Source organism: Peromyscus maniculatus, chromosome 6 (assembly GCF_049852395.1).
Source record: "Peromyscus maniculatus bairdii isolate BWxNUB_F1_BW_parent chromosome 6, HU_Pman_BW_mat_3.1, whole genome shotgun sequence".
NCBI classification, from domain to species: Eukaryota; Metazoa; Chordata; class Mammalia; order Rodentia; family Cricetidae; genus Peromyscus; species Peromyscus maniculatus.
In genome coordinates, this window is record NC_134857.1 from 22,714,617 (window position 1) to 22,720,002 (window position 5,386).

Sequence of the window (5,386 nt, forward strand, 5' to 3'; positions counted from 1 at the left end):
TTAAAACATGTTGTTGTCTGAAGCATTCTGTTCCAAACTGCCTTTGTGTACCTCCAGGGCATCTCTGGAGTGCCTTCTTGTACTTTTAGATTTTCTAACCCTGTGTACCAGGTTTTCTCCCTTCCCCCATTTACTGTGAGTCTGTCTTTCATGTAACTCCCTCGATATTTCTTCCACTACAGTAACTGCCCTTTTCAGAACCCACAGCCCTCTTAATCTTTTCCACTTTCCTTTTTTCATCCAGGGAAGTCCAAGTAACTCCAAAACATGGCAGCCATTCTCTCTGTCTATGTTTAACATTTATTTGGTGAGTGTGGAGACAGGCCAGTGTAGAACATCCTAGACTTGAAGGGACCTTCATCCCTTCAAGCTCTGCATGCTGTGATTACAGGTGTGTGCCACCATTCCTGGTGTGAACATTACTTTTGGAATATCCCTGAATTTGACATAATAAGTTAAAAGTAGTGGAGGGAGTCTGTCCCATTCATGGTATTGAGTGCTAGATCTCTGCATACCTTCTTCATGTTCCCAGGGTCTCTTGAGTTTAGCACCATCAAGATGGGCTTGATTTTATTCCCTGTTTACTTGCCTCTTAAGACTTGACAATACAGAGCCCAGAGCATGGAGACACTCTTATCTCCCTGGGGTGAATGGAAAACACTTGAGAGTAAACTTTCTGTCCAAAATCACATACCTAGTAATAACCAAAGCTAAATCTGGCATTTGACTTGAGATAGCTATATCAACATCAATAGTATCCCCATTAAACAAAGATTTAAAAGTGTAGTAAAAATAACTGGGAGAAGGGAACCACAACACTTTGTAAAGTTTCTTTCCTTACCGACATGGTCAGAGGGATAGTATCAGCAATCCACAGTACAATGGCGCTAGATCATTGGTTCTCCTTGTCTCATGAGCTGACCTAGTGGCCAGTGTGTCCAATACCAGACAGCACTCACTGGTCAGTGGTCACAGCTTACCTGTGATGATCCAAACCTGTGCATCACTGTGGAAACAGAAAGATTCTAGCAGGTGCTGGTAGGGTTACAGGGAGATTGATGTCGTAAATAAGGCAGCAGCCAATGGCAAGGTCAGATTCCAAGCTAAAGGATGGGGTTGGTTGGAGAGGATGCCAGGAGACCAACAGTAGCCATGGAGGCTGAGGTGTGGGCTAGTGAAACGAGGCAATCCTGGCATGGAAGTCTTGCTTCCCATGATGTCTAGCCTATGTATCATGGCAGTTCTTTTATGGTTCACTGAGGAAAATGTGTATAAAGTGCATATGATGTGTCACATTCCAACAGAAAGTGTCCCATCACCATATACTGTACATACAGTCAGTAGCCTTGGACAGGAAGGAGAGGAGCACCTAGATTGAGGGACTCAGATGAGAAACTCTTTCAGTTGATCTTATTTATGAGCTGTCAGCATCTTTGCATGACTCAAGGAAGAGAATTAAGGGCTCCTTTATGGCTGTGTTGAAGGGCAGGGCTGAGTGCATTGAGTGCACATTGGATGATGAGCTCCAAGACGCTACTCTTTGGCTTTTTTCTCCTGGAGTCCAGCCTGGGACAGCACACACTAAGGAAGGACTGTCTTCTCTGCTTTTCATCCCTTCTTTGTAAGATTTCATCCTTGGAGCTGCTTGACACTGCATCCTTACACACTCATGGGCGAATTAATGTGAAGTTCCAGGAGCAGTGGTCTTCTGTTCCTCATGAAGATGCTTGTAATTGGAAGTTGCTGGGAGAAGCAAACAGCCGAGGGGCTGATGGTGAGTCAGGCTGTGCATGTTCCCTCTGTCAAGCCTCGGTTGCTCTTCTGCTGCCCAGACTCACCTACCTCTGGATGTTTTTTCTTCTTCTCCTCTATTGTTTTCCTGAGATAGGCTTGTTTCTGTAGCACCTGTTGTTCTAGAACTGACTGTGCATCTCATTCTGGCTTCAGACACATGGACAGTCTTTTTTCTTGCCTCCCTTCTTATAGTGCCAAGGTTTTGAGCCAGTGAGTCTGGCTGCTTTCTTTCTTCATCCAAAAGTATGAGTATGACAGCTACCAAAGCTTCTTCCAGATCACCACACTGTGGTTGATATATTGTTCACCCCAATAAACTTCTCTGGGGGTCAGAGAACAGAACAGCCACAATAATAAACATAGAGGTTAGGCATTGGTAGCACACGCCTTTAATCCTAGCATTCCAGAGGCAGAGATCCATCCAGATCTCTGTGAGTTTAAAGCCCCACTGGAAACAGCCAGGCATGATGACTCATGCCTTTAATCCCAGGAAGTGATGGCAGGAAGCAGAAAGGTATATAAGGCATGAAGACCAGGAACTAGAAGCCTGGTTAAGCTTTTAGGCTTTTGAGCAGCAGTTCAGCTGAGATCCATTCTGGATGAGGACTCAGAGGCTTCCAGTCTGAGGAAACAGGTTCAGCTGAGGAACTGGCGAGGTGAGGTTAGCTGTGGCTTGTTCTGCTTCTCTGATCTTCCAGCGTTCACCCCAATACCTGGATCTAGGTTTTTTTTTTATTTTTAATAATAATTACTTATAAGATTCGTGTTACACCACACGCTCTGTAGAATCCTGGGCTTCTAGCATTCTCTGCTGTGCTTGGGTCTGAGGCCAGGATAAATAGAGATTGGAACACTTGGAGGAAGAAGGCATTTTTTGGTACTGGATGCTGGGTTACATGAAAAAAGCAAAGTAGGTATTTTTGCTTTATAAGTAAAAAGAATAACAATTCATTTCCCATCTCAGTGTATCTCCACAGACAGGAAAGTTTTAGATTTTTTTTTAAATATGGGGAAATCTTGTGTCTTTTCTCATTTTGGTTTGTATTGTATCATCCTTTCTGTCAGTCACTGGTAGTTTCACAGACTATATTGTGGCATGGTACTAGTATGCATTTACATACGTTTCTTATTCTAACTGTGTAGCACGAATCTTAAAAGTTCTTATTAATAAAAATAAAGCCAGAGCCAGGTATTGTGGTGAACGCTGAAAGATCAGAGAGACAGAACAAGTCACAGCCACACCACCTCATCTCACCTCATCAGTTCTTCAGCTGATCCTGTTTCCTCAGACTGGAAGCTTCTGAGTCCTCATCCAAATAGATCTCAGGTGAACTGCTGCTCAAAAGCCTAAAGCTTAACCACCCTAGTTCCTGGTTTTCATGCCTTATATACCTTTCTGCTTTCTGCCATCACTTCCTGGGATTAAAGGTGTGAGTCACCATGCCTGGGTATTTCCTGTGTGGCCTTGAACTCACAGAGATCCGAATGGATCTCTGCCTCCAGAAGGCTAGGATTAAAGATGTGAGTGCCACCATTTTCTGGCCTCTGTGTCTGTCTAGTGGCTGTTCTGTTCTCTGACCCCAGATAAATTTATTAAGGTACATAATATATTGGGGACCATATCACCCATATTTCCCCTTTTTTGTCTAAAATTAAGAAGCTTATAACTAATACAAGAAAAACTATATCCAATAAGTATATACAATATATACAGTCAAGAATTACATTAACGTTGTCTAGTCCATTAACATTTGACAGATGCAGATGAAAAATTCCATTAATATATAACAATGTCCAGTCCATTAACATTTGATAAACTCAGAAAAAAATTTCATTACTGATCCTATTTAAAACAAATAATTCCTTTTAAAAAGGAGATTCAATAATCTTCCTTTATATCTTATCCTATCCATGTTCTCTCTTCTTTCTTTTCATAATAGATTCAATAATCTACCTTTTGTCATTTTTATATCTTCCCCTTTTTTCTTTTTAGAGTAGATTCAATGATCTACCCATTTACCCTATTATTTCTTTATCTTTTTTCTCAGTGTAGATTTAATGATCCTCCTCATATCTATATTCTCTTTTTTCTTTTTTAAACAAGAACTCTGAATCTAATCTCCTTGTTCAGCTTTTTTCCTGACTGTTAACAATTAACAACTTGTAACCAACCATCATAAACAATGACAATATCTATAACTCATTAAACAACCAAAAACCTCCCATCCCACCTCTTGGGAATGTGGGTGTCGTTTTCTTAAAATTACTTCCTGCTTTCTGGGAGTGAAGACATCTTTAGGGGATCCTGAAAAGAAAATTTTTAGGTTAAGTGTCAAGTCCTGTATCATTTGTCCAGTCGCTGTATAATAGGAAAGTGCAGGGCTTGTTTCAATTCCTTGCTCAAGTTGTCTGTGAATCTAGATCCTCTCAGCTAGTCATCTTGAAATTGTCCTGAACAGTTTGTAGTCCAAAATTGATCTCTCTGTAGTGTTAATCAGTTTAATGGCTTTACCATAGTCCATGTGGAATCATCTTTGTGGGGTCCCATGATCCTTTTGAAGATTTCAAAGTTGCTGTCATGGTTCCCTGCAGATTGTGTGTGTGTGTGTGTGTGTGTGTGTGTGTGTGTGTGTGTGTGTGTGTGTGGTTTGTTTGTTTGTTTTTAGAGACAGGTTTTCTCTGTGTAGCTTAGCACCTTTCCTGGAACTCACTTGGTAACCCAGGCTGGACTCGAACTCACAGAGAGCTGCCTGGCTCTGCCTCCCGAGTGCTGGGATTAAAGGTGTGTGCCACCACCCCCAGCTTTTTTTGAGGGGGGGAGGTGAATGACGGAAGATCAGAGAAACAGAACAAGCCACAGCCACACCACCTCACCTCACCTCATCAGTTCTTCAGCTGATCCTGTTTCCTCTGACTGGAAGCTTCTGACTCCTCATCCAAATGGATCTCAGCTGAACTGCTGATCAAAAGCCTAAAGCTTAACCACCCTAGTTCCTGGTTTTCATGCCTTATATACTATACCTTTCTGCTTTATGCCATCACTTCCTGGGATTCAAAGCTCACTTCCTGGGATTAAAGGTGTGAGTCACTATGCCTGGCTGTTTCCAGTGTGGCCTTGAACTCATGGAGATCCAGATGGATCTTTGCCTCCAGAAGGCTAGGATTAAAGGTGTGAGTGCCACCATTTTCTGGCCTCTATGTCTGTCTAGTGGCTGTTCTGTTCTCTGACCCCAGATAAACTTATTAGGGTACACAATATACTGGGGAACACAATATCACCCACATAACTGCCTCAGAAAGCACTAACTAATATGACAATGTCTACCAGTCCTTACTGAAAATGACCCTGGACCCCTGTTTAGCTCTCCTCCTGCAGGCCCATGAGGTGTCAGAGCTTTCACTCAGGACCTCCTTTCCACTGAGCTAGTGCTGTAGAATGCAGCTACATGCCCAGCTCTGTAGAACTGTTCCTCCATGCAGATGGTTTCGTGTTTTGCATGGCTGCAGGTAGAATGTCTCTTTTCGCAGGAAAGCAGAAAGTCCCTGCCTTTCGCCCTTCCTGATTCCTTCATGACTCCCCACTTGTCAGATA

At 42.6% G+C, this 5,386-nt stretch overlaps 1 long non-coding RNA gene across 1 annotated transcript; it reads right to left on the reverse strand.

The window, feature by feature from the left end:
• Positions 1 to 2,986: 2,986 nt before the first annotated feature.
• On the reverse strand, positions 2,987 to 4,795 carry LOC143273838 (uncharacterized). Its single transcript, XR_013052037.1, has 2 exons — positions 4,674 to 4,795; positions 2,987 to 4,099 (listed from the first exon to the last, which is right to left on the reverse strand). It is a non-coding gene; the product is annotated as an uncharacterized LOC143273838 (long non-coding RNA).
• Positions 4,796 to 5,386: the final 591 nt, after the last annotated feature.